The sequence below is a fragment of the Podarcis gaigeae genome, assembly GCF_964106915.1.
Source record: "Podarcis gaigeae genome assembly, chromosome: 17".
NCBI classification, from domain to species: Eukaryota; Metazoa; Chordata; class Lepidosauria; order Squamata; family Lacertidae; genus Podarcis; species Podarcis gaigeae.
This window is the reverse complement of record NC_139694.1, coordinates 12,510,415-12,530,296: the sequence shown is the minus strand read 5'-3', so window position 1 is coordinate 12,530,296 and position 19,882 is coordinate 12,510,415. Positions and strand designations below refer to the sequence as shown.

The 19,882-nt window shown below is 44.5% G+C and overlaps 1 protein-coding gene and 1 long non-coding RNA gene across 3 annotated transcripts in view; one reads left to right on the top strand and one right to left on the bottom strand.

The window, feature by feature from the left end:
* The first annotated feature begins 5,487 nt into the window (after nucleotides 1–5,487).
* ABCA1 (ATP binding cassette subfamily A member 1) overlaps nucleotides 5,488–19,882 on the top strand; it is a 120,191-nt gene continuing 105,796 nt past the window's right edge. Inside the window, exon 1 of one of the 2 annotated variants that reach the window (XM_083718128.1) lies at nucleotides 5,488–5,824. The gene's annotated coding sequence lies outside the window, so the exon portion shown is untranslated. The remainder of the gene's footprint in view (nucleotides 5,825–19,882) is intronic. The other variant, XM_083718129.1, reaches the window with a different exon arrangement.
* LOC310835399 lies at nucleotides 5,851–17,964 on the bottom strand. The gene is made up of 2 exons (XR_014559637.1): nucleotides 12,039–17,964; nucleotides 5,851–11,990 (listed from the first exon to the last, which is right to left on the bottom strand). It is a non-coding gene; the product is annotated as an uncharacterized lncRNA (long non-coding RNA).

The following is a 19,882-nucleotide window of genomic DNA, read 5'->3' as shown; positions in this document are numbered from 1 at the left end:
CGGGTCATGGGGCCAGCATGACTAAGCCACTTCTGGCGAACCAGAGCAGCGCACGGAAACACCGTTTACCTTCCCGCTGGAGTGGTACCTATTTATCTACTTGCACTTTGACGTGCTTTCGAACTGCTAGGTGGGCAGGAGCAGGGACTGAGCAACGGGAGCTCACCCTGTCACGGGGATTCGAACCGCTGACCTTCTGATCAGCAAGTCCTAGGCTCTGTGGTTTAACATAGGAGCTAAGTCCTAGGGCCCAAGATCCCTTCAGTCCCTTCAGTCAATAAAATAATTGAGGAGGCCAGGGGTCCCCCCCCCAGTTGATGGGCATTGCCAATCAAATGCTGTATGTGTGCCATGTCTTGTGAACTATTATGTGGGGTGGGGCTTACCTCATACTCTCCAACATTTCTGTGATGAAAATAGGCACATAACAATAACAATAACAATAACAATAACAACAATAACAATAACAATAACAATAACAATAATAATCTGCCCATCTGATTGGGTTGCCCCAGCCACTCTAGGCAGCTACCAATATGTATAAAAACACAATAAAACATCAAACATTAAAAAACTCTATACAGGGCTGTATTCAGATGTCTTCTAAAGGTTGTATAGTTACTTATCTCCTTCAGACAGCTTGGGGGTCAGATAACGCCATGCCCTCCAACATTTCTCTGATGAAAATAGGGGTGTCATCAGGAAAAGTGGGACATTCTGGGATCAAATCAGAAACCAGAACCACATCTATAAATCTGGGGCTGTCCCTGGAAAATAGGGACACTTGGAGTGTCTGTTACCTGCCCCCCCCATATTTTATTCAAGTTGGCACTCCTCTCCTGGAGTGTCCATGCTTGGCAGGCAGCAGACTCCATCCTTGTCACATCCAAAATCTCATACTGCACCAGACTTGACAATTCTAAACCTGTCCTGGCTAGACCCCTTGACCAGTTTTTGTTTTTAAATCACAAGTTGATGATCCTTCCCATTTGTCTGGTTCCAGAAGCAAGTATTCAGAAGACTACTGCCTTTGTTCATCAAAGTTCCGTGCTTCACTTTGGACTCCAGTCAGTATGTCCAATGGCCAGGGAAGACAGGAACGATTGCCTAGCCCTAGCAACATCCAGACAGCCATGGATTCCCCACCCCAGGAGAGAAAGTCACATGTTCTCCATCTGCCTTTACATCCTCCTACTTTCCTCCCTGGACTTTTGCATCTGACATTCCATTGTTCATGCCTTGTGAGAACCATTGTGAGGGAAGTGAGTAGCTTTGGAGTGATGAACTCATTTCCCTGCCTGTGACAGCAATGAAAGACGCCACCCAGGATGTGGTGCTGACTGCCTGGGCTATTCTTCGGACGTGTTCTGGAGAAAAACGGCTTGTGTGAGAGCAGATAACCCCATTATTAGTGGGCTGGGGGAAATGAGGCTTCTTGTTTTCACTTGCCTGCTTGACAATCCATCTTTTTGTTTTCAGTACAGTATCTCCATTCAACGCATTGATAACTGGAATAAAACTTCCAGTTGATTGATTGATTGATTGATTGATTGATTGAATCTCATTCAGTATAAAATGCACCATTTCAAGAGATTGGCATCTGCTTTGCACAATGAGTGACATGTAGGATTGAAAGCTGGGGCTTATGTTTGTGTATGGTTACCAGACGTCCCCGTTTCCCGGGGACAGCCCCCAGATTTCATTTAATGTCCCCGGATTTATATTTTAAGTGTTGTAGATTTATTAGTAAGGAATGAATGTTGCGTGATTGGTTCAACGGCACAAGACACATCATATGGGGACTTCTGGCAAGGCAAAATGACGGGCGCCACAGCAGCGAGCAGCTCCTGAAGCCAGCCAGAGCCAACTGCGCTACCAGGCTGGCTCCGGGCTGCTGAGACTGCCGCTGCCACTGCCAAGGGGAAACCGGGAACACCCGACTCATCAACTGGGGGAACCGCTGACACACACACACACCCGTGACCCAAATTGAGCCAGGCGCAAGAGCGCCTGGCCACCTGGCCCAGTGGTGCTCCGGGGCCAGGAAAACCCTGGAGCTGACACAAGGAGAAAAGGGGAGAGGAGAAGGAGAAAGGAAGAGAGAGAAAGAGGAAGGAGAAAAAAGAGGGGAGACCCGAACTTGCCCGCTGCTGCTGCCGCTGCTGAGGAGAAGAGGTAGGAGAGCACCGGGAGGGCAAGGACATGTGGCCGAGCCCAGGCCCGACCCGAGCCTACTCCACAGTGGCTAGCACTCCAAGAGAGCAGACGGGACCTAGAGGAAGGCCATGTGACAAAGGAGACCACTGTAGAGAAGATATTACTACTACTTTTTTTTATATAAAAAAACTTTAAAAAAATAACTCCCCCTCTTTAAAAAACAAAAGTGTCCCCAGATTCTTTGAAAAAAATCTGGTAACCTTATGTTTGCGGCATAATTCCCCATTTGAAGTTGAAACATCGCCCACAGACGGATTGTTACAAAGGAAGGGAGGGGACTTGCAATTCCTATTGCAATGCAAACTCTTTTGTGAGTGCTGAAGTTACCACAGTGAAACTTGACTGTGCACGTTTAGTACCTCCTCTGTTTGAAGGTCAAACATGTTCTTGTTCGCTGCTCACATTTTCAAGGGGAAAGAGGAAAGATGCACTGTGCTTTACTAGCTTATTATGAACTGCCCCATGTTACCCTTTTCCTGTCATCTCTCAGTCTGTAATCTGGGAGTCTCACTAGAGCGCATAAGGAGACTGTAGTGGGACAGCCATTCTGAAATTATGGAGTGTGCGCTTTCATTCCTGTGGGTCCCTTCAAGCAAAATCCTGACTCCAGTACAGGGGTACCTCGGTTTTGTAAAGTAATCCGTTCCGGAAGACCGTTCGAGTTCCGAAATGTTCGAAAATGCAAAACTCAAAACAAACTCAAAACAAAAGCCATGTTTCCTGTTTGACGTCCAAGGTACATTTGAAAACCGAAGCATTTCTTTCCGGGTTTTCGGCGTTTGAGTTCCAAAACATTTGTCAAAGGAAACGTTCGAAAACTGAGGTACCACTGTAAATCCTGTAGACACAGAGAAGCAGAAGTCCACACACTCAGTTTTCAGGAGAACTCCATTTATACTATTAGTCGTTTAGTCGTGTCCGACTCTTCGTGACCCCCTGGACCAGAGCACAACAGGCACTCCTGTCTTCCACTGCCTCCTGCAGTTTGGTCAAACTCACGCTGGCAGCTTCGAGAACACCATCCAACCATCTCGTCCTCTGTGGTCCCCTTCTCCTTGCGCCCTCCATCTTTCCCAACATCAGGGTCTTTTCTAGGGAGTCTTCTCTTCTCATGAGGTGGCCAAAGTATTGGAGTCTCAGCTTCAGGATCTTTCCTTCCAGTGAGTGCTCAGGGCTTATTTCCTGATTTATACTGTACAAGTACTAAACTGTGAGAATCCAGACTAGACAAGGTGTGTTCTGTCTCCCCCCCTTACCTGGAGAGGTGTGTTCTGTCTCCCCCCCTTACCATTTACCTTCCAGTCTACCAGATCCTCCACACAAGTGTTAGGCCTGCCCCCAACCTCATTTTCTTGCACACACTGCCTTTCTTCTAGAAAAAATGGTGTCAGTAGTACTCACCATGAAGTTGTTACAGTTAAGTGCCACACTTTTAACTAGTTATTCTCTTCTTGGGGAGGCGAAGAGTGCCAGTACTACATACCCTTGGGTACCCCCAGAAAAAGAGCACTTCTTACTCAGTCCAGAGTGTTCTCTGGGGAAGAGCACCTGGGACTGTATCTGAGCAGAGCAAACATACATGCAAACTGAGAGTGAAAGTTAGCTACCAGGACCAGCCCTACTTTTAGGCTGAGCAAGGCAGTTGCCCAAGGCAAATAAATGTTAGATTTCAAATCTCAGCAAGAAGCTGTGGTGACTTGGAGAGGGAAAGAGTAGGTGAAAGTAAGCCATGAGTAAAAAAACCAAAAAACCCAAAACCCACAGACTTCATCTGCCTGTTCCTGTGCACCTTAAATGCCCACTGGCTGTGCCACATGGCACATCCATGTGGCAGGTCTCTCTGCATTTGTCTGCCTGATTCTGTCTGGTTGTCCGAGATTCCAGCACAGTCTGACGAAGAAACTGAACCCAAGCTGGGTCAAAGCAGTCCGGTGGGGAAGATCAGCAGCAGAGAACAGGTTTTACTCTCACCTCAATGGCACTGCCATTTACTTCCTACCCTATATGTGAATGGCTGCCACACATCCTTACTGAGGGGAGGAAAAATGCCACAGTCAGGTATACTGTGGAGTGCAAACTTAAGTGCAACCAATAATATGCGCAACAGAGGGCTTAGTGATGTAGCAGTTATAGGACATGGGAGACCAGGGCTCAAATCCATGCTCAGCCATGAAACCCAATGGGTGACCTTTGGCCAAGCACTGCCTCTCAGCCTACCCTACATCACAGGGTTGTTGTAATGATATTTCAACCTGACGCGAGGGCAGAGGTGGCGGGGCCTCCCGGGGGACTGATCCTCACTCTCCCCTTCCTCTCGGGGTAAAAAGGACCTGACCATTAGGTCCAGTCGTGACCGACTCTGGGGTTGCGGCGCTCATATCACTTTATTGGCCGAGGGAGCCAGCGTACAGCTTCCGGGTCATGTGGCCAGCATGACTAAGCCGCTTCTGGCGAACCAGAGCAGCGCACGGAAACACCGTTTACCTTCCTGCCAGAAGGTAAAACGCCATTTACCTTCCCGCCTATTTATCTACTTGCACTTTGATGTGCTTTTGAACTGCTAGGTGGGAAGGAGCAGGGACCGAGCAACAGGAGCTCACCCCATCGCGGGGATTCGAACTGCCAACATTCTGATCGGCAAGTCCTAGGCTCTGTGGTTTAACCCACAGCGCCACCCACGTCCCCTTCCTCTCAGGGTAGGTGATCCCAAACCCTCCAAGTGTCCCTTTTTCGAGTTTACAGGAGTCATCCCGGTTTGAGAGCCAGTGTGGTGTAGTGGTTAAGAGTGGTAGTCTCGTAATCAGGGGAACCGGGTTCGCTTCCCCGCTCCTCCATATGCAGCTGCTGGGTGACCTTGGGCTAGTCACACTTCTCTGAAGTCTCTCAGCCCCACTCACCTCACAAAGTGTTTGTTGTGGGGGAGGAAGGGAAAGGAGAATGTTAGCCGCTTTGAGACTCCTTAAAGGGAGTGAAAGGCGGGATATCAAATCCAAACTCTTCTTCTTCTTCTTCTTTCTGATTTCCCGCTTTCCCTTACAGTGATGGCCAAACGTGGCCCTCCAGCTGTTTTCGGACTACAGTTCCCATCATCCCCGACCACTGGTCCTGTTAGCTAGGGATGATCGGAGTTATAGTCCCAAAACAGCTGGAGGGCCAAGTTTGGCCATCACTGCTGTTTCCATTGGTGAAATGCATGGCACCCCGCGTCGCCCTTTTAAGAGGCGTGCTTGTCCTCCACGTGCTGGCGGTGAGTGACTGAAATACATAAACAGAGGCAGAGCAGCAGCAGCAGCAGCGAGAGCAGAAGGAAGCCGCGGTTGACCGATAATAACCTCCTCCGTGCAGCGCCGGCGGAATCTATATAAGGAGCTCCGGGTTCAACAGATCTCCTGGTCTCCGTCCGTGGGGCAGCTGGCAGGGGGCAGAGACAGCTCCCCCCGCCGCCTTACTCGCCCCGCCTGCAAATAACAACCACCACACAACAGCCACAACCCCTTCGCCCGGGTCCAGGGGGACTATCATCAGGCTTCGTGGCGAGGACTTTTCTCTTTTCCATTCCCCATCGAAGGGGACAAGAAAGACACCCTCAGATCAAACTGGCGAGCAGGTAAAATGAGATGGTTTTTTTTGGGGGGGGCTGGGAAAATGGTTGGGGGTTCAAGAGGATTGTTGAAACTCGGCCCACCCCCGGTTAAGATGGACTTTGGGGGGGGGGCTCCCCCTACTTCCACCCACCCCACACCAGCCGTCCCATAGAAAGCTGCCGGGGCTTCATTTGCGCCTATGCAAAACCGACACAAAGAGCCTCAGCGCTGGCGCCGAAAACAACTCGCTTTGGGGGACCTCGCTGCTTTTCTTTTCATGCTTTGCGTGGGGCTGGGGAAGCATACCTCTGAGCATGTGCAGAGTGCGTTTTTGTTCCTCTCTCACACACACCTTCCTCCCCCGCACGTTCCGAGCATGCCAGGGCGCCCCAGCACCCTTATTTTTTTGTTCCGTTTCGTTTCGGTGCCTGTTGGGTGCAACTCCGGCCGGGAATTGGGACGCGTTTTGGAGAGGACAAAAGAGGCGAGGCGAGGCGAGCTTGGCTTGGCGAGCCATGTAAATGTTTGGGGTTCTAGCTAGAGACAAAAAGCGACGCCTCAGGTTGCTTGAGGTCCCCCCAGATATATTTTCCTTTCGTTTTCTTCCTTTCTATCCTGCCCCTCTTTGTTTTCCCCCTGTGTCAAAACAACACATTTAGCTCCTCGGGGTTTAGTTGAGGAGTTGAGCAGCGCGCAGATTTTTCCTCTCGGCAGAAAAGGCTCTCTGCACGAGACTTGGGGCACCTTGAAAAGAAACAAATAAGGTTTCTGCCGGCATGGAGGGTTGGTTCCCTTGGAGCCGAGCCTGAGAGAGGGAGCCTGTTTTTCTCTTTTTCTCTCTTTCGACGGCTGCTTTATCAGAAGACGCCTGCAGTTGGGGCTGTTGAGGCAAGACCCAAAAAAAATAGGGCTGCGAGGAGAGACAGACAGATACGAGGAGCTCTAAGTAGCTAGAAATGACCGAGAGTAACCCCGGGGTACGTATGGCAGCTTAATGAAAGCCATCAGCCTGGCAAATGGAATAATAATAATAATAATAATAATAATAATGGTGCAAATCCATCTCATCTGATGGATTTTGCACCTCAGCCCTGGAAAGAAAGCACTCTGGACACAGGAAAAGTTTTTTGGGTTTTGGGGTTTTTTTTTGCTAGGAGAAGCAACATATAGCAATAACAATATATTTGTAAGAATAGTAGCAATAAGTTTAAAACATGCTTCTGGTCTTTTGGCCCACTGTTGTGGAAACAGATTCCATTCTTTGTGAGTCAGGACCCAACAGGAACTGGGAGTTTTGTTTTGCAAGAGTTGGAATAGAAAAAAGGAAGCCCAAGGGAACAGGGACTAGCAATGGTTATTTTCCTGCCCAAGCTGATATACAGTGAGATCCTTCCGATCCATTGGTCTGGGAGCATTGTAAATATGTGAACAAAAAGGCCATAGTTGTGTTGGTGTGTGTGTGTGTATTGGTGATAAATGAGAGTTTGGTGTTGTATGCATATGGTTGTGTTTGTGGATTAGGTTAACAGCCTGGGTAAAAATCCCCCCTCAGCCATGAAGCTTGTTAGGTGAGCTGAAGACCCTCACCACTTTCTCTCAGACTTGCCTACCTTACTGGGTTGTTGTGATGGTGGTGGTGGGGAAGGAAAATCATGAATCAAACTCCGCTCTGAGTTCTTTGGAGGAAAGTTGAGAGACAAATGTGGCAAATAAACAAGAATAAGAAGAAGTTTGAGATGTTTGATGCACCTTTTCCTTCATGGACTTAAAAGCAGCATTTTAAGTCCCCCCCCCATTTAATCCCCACAACGATGCTGCAGAGGTGTGAGGCCGAGAGGCAGTGAGTGGTCCATGGTCACCATGTAATCTTAATGGCAGAGTAGGGATTCATATCCTGGTCTCTCAGTTCCAACACTCTAACCACAACACAACACTGGCTCTCTTAAAAAAACAACAACCCAACCTATGTTTTCAACTTTAAATTTAATGAGTTTGTTTCTACCCAGTGAGCTTGTTGCAATTTCAGGTTTGTTTGTTTTTTATTTTAAAAGTGTGCTTAGAAATCATTTTCATGAAGCATCACTGTAGATCCTACATGCATGTCTTTAGTTGCCTGCACATACTATGTAGACCAGGTTCGCCAGGGTCAGTACCCCTGGCTTGTATGACTGGCACACAGTTGTCCATTACACCACCCGACGATACCATCATTGCAAGTTTTAAATAAGATCTTCCTCAGAAATGGAAGACGCCAAACGTTCTTTCTCTGTATGGAGATCTTTTTCGAGGACCTTGGCGGGCAATGCATTGGCCCTCAAGACATTGCTGAACTAGGACGTTCATCATCCCTGCCTATTAGTTAGTCTGATGGAGCCTGATGGGAGCTAGACTCCAACAACATCTGCAGGGCCCCAGCCTACTCACCAATTGTGAAATTATGCAGAGTGCCTTTTTGATGTTGCTGCACATCTTCTTCATATACATGGAACTAGCAAAGTTGGGAGAGACATTTTAGCTGACCCCTCTCCCCAAAGTTCTCCAACTGCAGGGAAGACACAATTATTCTGTCTGCGCGAGGTTAGTTTTGCCTCCTTATAGTGTAGAGTTTCCCCACATCCTGGAATGTCCCTTATGCAAGCCATCCTCCCACTTCTTCTCTGCTGTGTAAGCTTCCCCTGCTCCCTGTCCTGCTTTTCTATCCTGTGGCCTTGTGAAACTCCAGCTGTTTTTGTTCTAAAGCAGAGCTCTTGGTTCATCCAAGGTCACAGCGAGGGCCAGCAGTCCTGGCTTGTTCTCCACGTGGACCAAATGTACATCTTGCAATGTGTCCTAGAACTGGCTGCTTGGCTGCAGCAGGGGAAAGGGTCCCTAAAGGCAGAAAAGACAGGAGTGGATGTTACTGAGCAAATGGAAAGAAGAAGCCTCACATCTTCCTATTCCACCCCACACTACAGCAGAAGTTCTCCTCTTCCTGCCAGGGAAAATTCAGTGAAGTTAAGAGGGAGGGTAACTAAAATCACTTGCTTGTCCCTTTCCTCCCATGCCTGTGGAGGAAGGTGACTAGAAGCTTAACATCTGCAGCTACTCCTGGGGTCATTTTTAAAGATGTAGGTGCCGTGACCTGGCCAGGACCCAGAACCCCTACTTTCCCCAAAAGATACTTTGGGAGGCTCACAGTGCTGGGATTACAGCAGAGTAAATGACCAACGACCTGATTCCTAAGGGTCATTGGAATTGCTCTCTGTGAAAGTCAGTTTCATTTTTTTGCATCATCCAGTTTAGCCCCCTGCAACGCAGTAATCTTTTGTCTAACCAAAAACATCTCTGTAGTGAGTTTCCCATTCCAGGACTTCTTCCAGTGAAGTCTGCCTAGAGTTGGAACTGTAGGCAACTTCCTGCAAATAGAATAATAATTTCATTTATATCCTACATTTCTTCCAAGGCAGCATAGCAATGTGATTGGTACTCTTCCCACTGGCATTCTATTCTACCAACAAACCTGTTAGGTAGGGTAGGCTGAGATATATTAAGTGACCCAAAGTCACTGCATGAGTTTCATGGGGTTTTTGAACCCAGGTCTTCCTTGTCCAACACTCTTTAACTACTACACTTCATTGGCTCTCACCAAGTAATAATAATGACACATAGTAAAATCAATGTTTTGGATTGCAGAACTCCTAAGTAGTCATTCTGTTTATAAAAGACTGCATCCTTTTTGTAATCCTTGCAAGGCAAAAAAAATTAATGAATTATGTAATAAAAGCCAATAAGATAATTCCAGCATGCAGAAAGCAATTATGCTGATGACTACAATTATAAGAAAAGATTAATGTTTCCTGCTGCAGCTTTCTTTTTAACTTTACCTCTTATCTGCTGCGATAAATATCTTTTAATGAACTTTTGCAGGTGGCAGAACAAACAGACTTTTATGTTTTTATGGTCTTGATTCAAGACACTCGCATTTTCTATGATAGTGACATGGAAATTCACATGGAAATCAAATGCAAGCATTCTTGCGTTCCCATTTGATACTCTTTGTGTGCAATGATTCCATTATCTCTGGATGAAAATATGTCCCTCTCTCTATGTCTCTGTGTGCAATCACAGTCCCTTCCCAGGACAGATGGAGCATTCTGGGCTTCTGTGAGACATTCTGCAGATTTGCGCTAAACACATAGCGTTGGGGTCTCCTGGGGCACCATATTGTTGACATGGCAGATGTAACTGCTCCCTCTGATCTACTGGAGTCCATTGTGTTGATGGGAGCTTGAACACATGCTGTTCTATCATTCAGCTTGTCTCCTCCTGCATCTGTCTCCTAAGGCAGTGATTTCATCAATGCCCTTAGCGTGAACATCTTCTACTATGCTGCAGATAAAATTCACTGCCAAAATGTGTGCCACACGATCATCTAAATCATTCTAGAGAAAGGTTCTGCCTATTTGTAAAAGTAATAGCTATCCATTAGGGATTCAATCTGTTCTCCCACAGTTAAAAATATTAAATAAGGGAGGCTTCCTCTTGTCTTCCTGTGTTATGTTCTATCAGGTTAGATTTGGCTTTTGATAGAATACCACATGGGTGTTACTGCAGGCGGCAAATTGATTGTGTGGTTTTTATAAAGTGGATCACATATTATTTTTGTTTGAAGAAGAGCCTGACAATTGAAACTGTGTTGGGCCTTAATTCGTTTACCTTGTGATCACTTCTGAACTAAAATGTCTTCACTGCAGTCGCTGAGGATATTTATCTTCATATAAAGATACTTTTCTAGTATTCATAGAAAGACTCAGTAGTCATATATATATATAAGATGCAGTTCCTTGGTTCTTTCTGTATGTCACATTCTTGGATAACCAGGGGATAGGAAACACTGGGTGGGACTATTGAAATTGAGCTTCGTTCTCAGTGGTTTCTGTTGACTTCCATGATACAAAATTGTCTACAGCCAGCAAAATCACACTTTTATAGCAATTGGGTGTAAAGAGATCTGCAAAATGGGAGCCAGAAAGGAAAAGTTTACTGAGCTACGCCTGATGCAGAATATTGGCTAGAAATCCAGGGAACAAAGGAAGTTGCATTATGAAATGTGACACAGACCTCTCTATACCCTAGGAACCCCATAACTAGTCTCCATATAAATGGCACTGAACACTTTTCTTATTCCACGCTGTTGCCTTTATAGAGTAGTGCAGCTATGAACCTGTGGGGTTGCAGTCCCATTTTGATGGAGTTTGTGTTAAATGCTTGGGAGACTTCGCTGCCACTTTAACATTAGTGTTCCTTTTTCTGTTTTGTGTTATGTATGATTCACAAAGGGGAAAAGTCTGCTCCCTTTGCACTTTTCAGCCTTGGTCACTAGACGAAAACATGTGATCCTGTGTCAAGTACTGTGTCAGAAAGACAAGACAGGCAGGCAGGCAGTCGGATAGGATGAAAAACTGTTGACACTGTGTTTTCTTCTCCCAGACAAAGCCGCTTAATTCTGTGAGCAAATAAGAAGTACAAGGGGGGGGGGGATTCAGAGAGAGACCACTTACAGATTGGCTCTATCAATTTAAATGAGAAGTTTTAATTGTTCCTTCGTTCCTTCTAATAAATTCTTGACTTGAGTTGGGGATAAATGCTTCGCAAAGGTGTAAGCGTCAATATCAGGCTCCTGCTTCTTCTTTAACATGAATGACTACATTGAATTGGACATTTTATCCCCCTAGCTCTGCTCCTAAATAGCTCTTAGGTTAATCCAATAAAGAAACACTTTCTTCACATCATCTTAACTCCATTAGGAAGCAGTTAGTGTGTTAGGTGAGAAAGAGAGTGCTTTTTAGACATTATGAGTTTGAGCTAGTCTGAACTGGAGGCACCATCTTTTTTTTGGGGGGGAAGCAGATGGGACGATAGTTTTCCCTCAAAATAAACTCTGGCTTCTACTTCTAACAGGCAATCTGAGGGTTGCTGCAGAAATAAGAAATCAAAATCACATACCAAGCTGACTTGATGGTCTGCATGAAATCAATGGGGTCCCCCCCACTCCTTTAATAGGCTTAGGTTGCATTTCTGTACCTGCTTACCTGGGAGTAAGTCCATTTGAACTCAGTGGGGCTTACTTCGGAGTAAACATTAGATTGTGCTGTTAGATCAATGGGTAGACTAATCAGCTAAAACTTTGCTGATAAATTAGCGGCGACACTTTTTATTATTATTCTTTTTATTGAGTTCTTGAAATAGCGGCGACACTTTGAATCAGGTGGCAAATTATAATCTTAACCCTGAGTGCTAGCTTTTGTTTATTAGGCCAGCACCCTCTTTGGTATATCAAAAGGCCCCACTGTTGAGTAGAATGCTCATTTTTTAAAGTAAGTCAAATCAATCATTGAAAAGCTGAAGTATTAACTGAAAATCCTTTAACTGTCCTCCTCCTTTTTAATGCACAACCCAACAAGCATCCTTGATCTTGCACTATTTGTGGTTATTGTTATTAATGTGGGACAGAAGAGATGCATTGTAAAACTATGTGTGCCTTTCAGTGTTGGCCTCACATGGGCAATGCAATACACCAATTCAGCATCTCTGAAATGGGGTTTTGAGTCCCTTGAGCCAGTCTCAAATCTCTGTTTTGCCTATAGTGGGCTTGTTCGTACTTCTGCTATCTTGTTTAATACGTTGCTGGTACAGTGTGAATGTCGCCCCATGTGCTGCTTCTGTTTCTTTGGTGCTCCACTTGTGAGTGGCAACCAGGTGTACAATCTGATTATATGGTTACAGTAGTTCCTGGCCCATGCTAGGACACTGGTGTGCTTCCATTGTGTCTACTGGTGCTGACATAGGAACAGACCACACAATCCAGACAATCCATGTGTGATTGCCACTTGAAGAATGACAGCCCAGCACTTTCTGAAGACTTTAAAGTTCAGGGAGTGCCCCCTGTCCAGTTCTTTAGAGGTAGATTTTAAAAGTAATTCTGAGAGTTTGACACCAGAGGGCAGAGTATTTACCGGCATACAAACACATGGAGGTATTTATACCCAAAGGACAATTTCTGTAGAAAGATAAACAAGAATTAAGGTTGTACGGTACTCTCGCATGCTTGAACGCTACAGTAATGAGACTTTGAACTAATATGAGCGAGAGCGTATGCAATTTAGGCTGCAATCCTAGACTCACTAACCTAGAGAAAGCTCCATTAAGGTCAATGGGATTTAGTTTTGAATAGACCTTACTGTGCTGGCCAGTTCTGTTGGTCCACCCTGTTGCTCCACAACAACTGAGAACAGAAGATATGCCAAAGCTCTTGAAACATTTCATTGTGACTTCTCACTGTGGAGGAGAAACCACAATGTTGGGCAAGCTGTTGCCCAAGGGCCCATTGATGTGCTTCGAAGGAACCGAAGACTCCTCCCAGGACACACTTTGACAGCAGTTGCCCTAGAGCAAGGTTAGCCGATGTGGTGGCTTCAAGCTGTTGTGGGCTACACCTCCTTGCAACGCCAGCCAGCATCGCTGATGCTCAGGGATGATGGTAGTTGTAGTCCAAAACTTCTGGTGGGTACCATGTTGGCTACCCTTGCCACCAAGAAACAATTGTTTTTAATGTCATTCAAATAAACCAATTCCCGTGGCTGTAATTTCATATACAATATATGGGATCAATGTTAAACCTGAAAAATAATCTCGTCATCTGGGACTCTGTCTGGCTTTGGAGATACTGTAGTTTGTCTTGAGTTTTTCTTATCTCATTCATGGGCTTGTTTATTGGCAATAAAAAGAAGACTAGACATGATTAATTAAACAATTTATTGTATTTTATTTGACTTAGTCAGTCCAGAATCTTGATTAGTCCCACCACCAAGAACTATTGGCTTCACTTGGAAGTTTGCAAGGTTGGGTGGAGGTATATTGGAAATCTCATTATAACAAGAGAGCATATTTTATTATGGATGCCGTTAATAATGGCTTTTACAGTCCGCATCATAGCTTATGGTATTCTGTTCTGCATTGATTGGTAAATACTACTTATTCGTTTCTCTGTAATGCATTGCCAGTAATCTCTCATATCTCTTTCAGAGATGAGGTTCTCTAAACACTGCTGTCCTCTCTGGCCAGAATTTTACAGAGAGTGAAATATCCTCCACTTTCAGAATGTAAACGATCTTCTTATGGATTGATAAGTTCAGCTCTTGTTTTCACTGGCAACGTTTGGGACTTCCAGCGTTTTATGTGGCGCTGTCTCATAAAATTACATCTGGGTGTTTCATGGTTTTATGCACATAAAACATAATGCCAGTAAAAATATCACTTGACTTGTAGAAAGCTCTTGAATTTACGGTGAGGTCATAAGCCAGCCAAGTCGGCCTGCCAGTCAGCCCCATCTTCACTGCTATATGAGCTCATCGATTGGAGAAGCACTGTGAAGTTTTCAGCCTGAAATTGTTAGATACCCTGACATAATTCATGCCCTTTATATATTGTCTCATTTCACCATTTCAAAGAACGAACTATTCCTTTCTTCAGGGGCAGAGCTCCAAAATGTGTTTGAAATTTCAACCTGGCATTCCTGCCGGGGGCCTCTGGGCTGTATGGATGCCATTCTGTGGGAGGGTGAAGAGAAAAAAGAAGTTTGAGGCATAGAATCCTGTTTCCTGCTAAGAAAAAGACCTGGAAAAGGCAATGTGGTTGCCGTGTGATTGTACGGGTTAAGAACTTAATTCGTTCTGGAGGGCCGTACTTAACCTGAAACTGTTCTTAACCTGAAGCACCACTTTAGCTAATGGGGCCTCCCGCTCCCACCGCGCGATTTCTGTTCTCATCCTGAGGTAAAATTCTTAGCCCGAGGTACTATTTCTGGGTTAGCGGAGTCTGTAACCTGAAGCATCTCTAACCTGAAGCATCTGTAACCTGAGGTACCACTGTACATCCTTGGATTGTTGTTTTTAAAGCATTAGAAAGTGGTGGAATGACATGGTGCAGACTGGGACTATGGTACATAGGGCTGTGAGGTCTGGCTTCAACCCCCCATGGCATTTTTCTACAAAAAAAATCTTCCTCTCCGCTATGATACCCCAGAAATACCATTCCAGTAAAAGACAGCTTTGGGGCAAATGTCAACTGGAGCCTGGAGGAGAGATTTTAGCAGGAAATGGCAAACCCTCCCCCTTCTCCATACCCTGTGGTCCAGACCCTACCACCACCAGCTGCTGTAAATAACAAGCCCAGGATGGGTGGTCATGTGGTAAAACCTATCTTCTGTTCTGGCTCCAACTCAGTATTCAGTACTGTTGCTACATTTTGAGGAAATAAAAGTGACTACTGAGGTATTGTGGGAAATCAAAATGGTAGCCTAGCTCCCATCAGGAAAATAATTGTTTAAGGGGGGTATGGGTTTCAGAAGTGAGTCCTGCCGTGATACTGGGTCCCAGCAGTTGGCCAAAGATACTGGGTGCTGATACTAGCCTGCCACCTTGATCTTGAGGGGAACATGGGACGGAAAACCTGATGAAGTATATCAGTGTACATCCTAGGACCTGGAAAGGAGATTACAGGATAGGTTCTGGATTTCTATCATAATGCTTTGCATACAAAAGAGATTCGTCCTTTCTTCTTCATTGATTGCATTTCCTGACTTATCTAGAGTTCGTCCGTTGATGATTTCATCCGCATGTTGCTTTTCCACAAAAAAGAAGAAACATGGCCGAAGCAGAGATGCATATCACAATCCAAACAGTGCAAAAACAGTTAGAAAAACGTAACATAATAAATCAGCAACACAATAGCAAATGGAGCAACGTACGGAAAGCAACATTTCAGTACTATAAATATAACCAGATTATATTAACAACACGACACTGTTGCAATAGCAAAAATAACAAGGGAGCCTAACACCTTGATCATTATAAAAAAAAATCCTCCAACAATGTTACTCACAGTTTCTCACCTGCAGAATCTTGCAAAGCTTCCAAAGATGCAAAGCACAGGGTAGCTGCAAAAACTTCTCCCATTTGGCCGGTCTCCCATGATATTTAGACCAGCATTATCTAAATTTGTGGAGCTAAACAGGACTTCAGAGTCACATAACTTAGAGTTTTCCCCAAAGATGTTTTATTTTTTATTTTTTTGCAGGAGAAAGTTCTTAGGCACACTGGCCTGTGTTTCTTAAAACCTCATCATGTTTGTCACTTAGTCAAAGCATATCAAGCTGTGAACGTTTAGAAGCTCTTATCAAGAGAGGTAAACCTGAGAAGTTTACAGTCTGGCGGCAGATTGGCACACAGCCATTCTTAACCATTACACTTTCAAGCTGCTGTAATTAATTTTATGATTTGCCTAGCATGCTTGCCTAAGTGTTGCTGCCTCCTCCTCTGCCCTGACCCACTGGGATGACACCAGGACCTGACACTGTTACCACCAGGTATGGAGGTGTTTTGAAATCCAATGCTGCCAAGCCTTCTGCCTAACAATGTAAAATAAGGCAGGGATGTCAAGTTACTGATAAAGTTAACACAAACTGAACATTATTTCTGTAACAGCAAGGCACAGAAAGATGTGTAATGGCCACAGCATGGCCAACCATATATATATGCTCTTTAATCTGATGCAATGTGTAGAAAATTGCATCTGTCTGCAGTTCTGCAATACGCTTGCAATTTTTAAGAATGAAAGCTCCCATTTAAAATGCTTAAACGTCAACAGTGGGATTCATATTGTTCAGATACATTTCAATATCTCAAGGTTGAGGTGAATTATTGTGGAGTTGCTTTGAAATCTAGATAGAAGATGTAGGGAAACTTTAAAATCTAGTTATCAGAAAGCATTGCTTTTGGGATTCCAGAAAGCACATCTGACCATATCGGCTTCATTCATCTGATAATGGCTCGGCCCCAAGGTTTGAGGTTCAAAGCTCACAGTCACTGCTGACATTTGTGACCGGGACAGCACTTGGTGTGGACTACAGTTCTTCATAGAACTTAGATAGCAATAAGCTGGGTCTGTTGGAGGTATTACTAGTTGAAAATCTAGATTTGCGGAGTAGATTCAGGTAAGTCTTTCAGCTTTGTAAGATTTTGAGTGTAACTGCCTGCTTAAATTACAGCTGTGGGTAATTTCATCGATGACATTCCTTACAGTTGCTGTGCAATCCTACCGGTTTGTACCTTCTGTTCAACATAAAGAGGTAATCGACTACCCTGGCTATTTTTTATTTTATTTTGGGGAGGTCCTTCCAAAAGGAATCCTTTTGAGAAATTGTGCAAAGTGACTGTCCTTCAGTGTTTTGTAGAACTTTTCCGCCTTCCTTTTGGAAAACCAACAAGAAAAATAGCTGGTGGTGTCCTTTTTGTGAAAAATGTTTTAATGTTTCTCATCTTAACACTGCCTGCATAGGGCAGCCAGGGCTTTGTATTTGAAAAACCTAAAATCCTGCTGATCAGTTCTTTGGGAGCTGTTGGGTGTGGGATTATGGTGGCTGAATTCAGATCTCTGCTCAACTCCAAAACTGACCATCAGGACTTTAAAATTTTGATTTTGGTTTCCATGAGCTGTTGAACCCATGTTTTGTGACACCATTTTAGGACTTCAGTCTGAAACAGTGTCCATTAACCCTGCCAGCAGCACAATGACGGTTCACTGTGACCAGTATATAGATATTCATTCTCTCTCACACACACGAACACACCAGTTCAACACTATTTTATTATTATTGTTTTTAACTGAAAAGGGTACTACATTAGGTGACGTTATTTTGAAAGGAACTTTGCTCAAATTAGTTAGGAATCTGATGGCCTTATGGTGCGGATCCTGTCTAGTGTGCTGGGCCTCAGCCTTTTAGTCAATCAATCAATCAATCAATCAATCAATCAGTCAGTCAGTCAGTCAATCAGTTTCTTATGGTCATAGATCAGCATTTTAAAAATAGCTAAAATACAAAATTATAAAAGCAAGATACAATAAAAACAAACCATAATATAGAGCAGGGAGACATGAGTAACTGACCAGCAGGTTAAAACAGCTAGAATTATAAGACTTACTAAAGTGATCCAGTTGAAGACTGGGGAAGAATATTCATGTGTCTGAAGCACAATATTTCATGCCCAGATTATTACTGGTTTATTTTTTGGTAGCCTTTTAGTTAGGAAAATGGTGGTGGGCTGTGTGTTATTTTTGCTTCTGTTGTTTAATCACTTACCAGATTCTAAGGATCGTAACTGCAAATTTGAAAGGAGGAAATTTTTGTACAACACTGGACTAAAGCATGTAAAAGTCCAATTAAAACAGATCTTAACAGAGGGAAGAGAGAGGAGAGAAAGGGAAAAGAGGAGAGAGGAAGGGGAAAGAGGAGAGAGGAGAGAGGAAGGGGAAAGGTGCACTAACAGCACAATCCTATGTATGCTTACACAGAAGTAAGTCTCACTGAGTTAAGTGGGACATACTCCTAGTTTAGTGTGTATAGGATTCTACCTTAAGGCTGAAAATGGTATTCACACATCTCTCTAAGTAAGGGTAAGCCTTATGGACCACAGGTGAGCTTTCTTCTGAATAAACATGCATAGGAGCATATTGTTTGGTTCCACTCCTAAGCACACTTACAAGGGATCAAGTCCCTAGGGACTTAATTAGATTCTCTTCTGACGAGACATACTTAGAAATGCAGCACACAGAGAAGAATTCAGGATATGTATATAACCAAGACCTGTAGTACTGATGCATTTTATTGAAGGCAACAAAAGCCAACCTGGTTGTCCAAAAATATAACATTCTTGAAGGCAGCTCATGTACAGGCTGATCCACACATGCACGCACCTCACTTGATTTCTCATTGCTTGAACATACATGGTTTGATGAGTTGTGGTTGATTCTATGGACTGACTCCATGGAAGAGCGTTGTGCGCTGATGTGATATCAAAATTCTGGTGATTGAACTGGATGGCTTGTTCACACATGCAACACCACCACCTGAAACTGTAGATATAAAGCATTGCAGGTGTGAACCAGCACTAAGTGCCAAGTCAGACCTTTAGGTGGGCATGGAGTTCCAGTTGGATCAAGACTGGGGTACAGGCTCTGTCCCCCCAATCTGAAAAGGACAATGTGTATAGAAATGGATAGTTATCTGATGCCGTCTCCAACCATAATGGTTGATGGGTGCAAAACAAGAATGGTGGAAGCACTGTTTGGGTAGCTGGCCTGTTGCAAGTGGCTGTTGTAATTTGGTGTTCTTTCCCCCAAAGTTGGAATGGCCAAGAAGAACTCACCTTTGAGAGTTTAATCTTACATTATATTTAAAAGTCAAACACTGCTTGCAAGAGGAGTTGGATCCAACCTTTGATCTTTATTATGAAAGAGCCTGGACTGATTCCTCCCACCACCACCCCAGGCTCAAATAGTTTTATCTGTTCTCGGAGCAAGGACAGCACATCAGAAACAGCAGGGCTAGCTGGCGTTAGCATGCCAAGATCGTTTGCAGCTGCCCTGCGGGCCCTGCATTTGGGAGATGGAAGAACAGCTCAGTCTCTCTAGTCCTTTGTTCCTTGTCTTTCATTAGAAGGGCGGGAAGTGAGTGGTGCCTTTAATGCAGAGGTGAGAGATGTGTGGCCTGCGATATAGCATGGGCAACCGTTGGGGTCGATGGTAACTGTAGACTGGAAACATCTAAAGGGCCACTCATTCTCCATCCCTGCTCAACACAAGTATGCCAGAGATGAAATAGAAAACTCTATGTACTTCATGGTGGATTGTTTCATAGAATTATAGAATTAGAAGGGACTACAAGGGTCATATAGTCCAAACCCTTGTAACACAGGAATCTTTTGCCCAACGTGGGGCTTGAACCCATGACTGTGAGGTTCTCATGCTTAATATTTGCTTCATACTGGACTGCAATACCTGATATTCATACATTCAGCAGTGTCTATACTAGGGATAGATAAGCTGTGCTCCTGCAGTTGTCATGATTATGACTGCTACCATCCCTGGTCATAATGGTTGGCGATTATCCAATCCAACCCCTCATTTATGCCGTCCCCTGGGGTGAGGTATGCTGGTCTACTGGTGGTGTTGTAACTATGCTATGCTGTGATTATGTAGAGGTG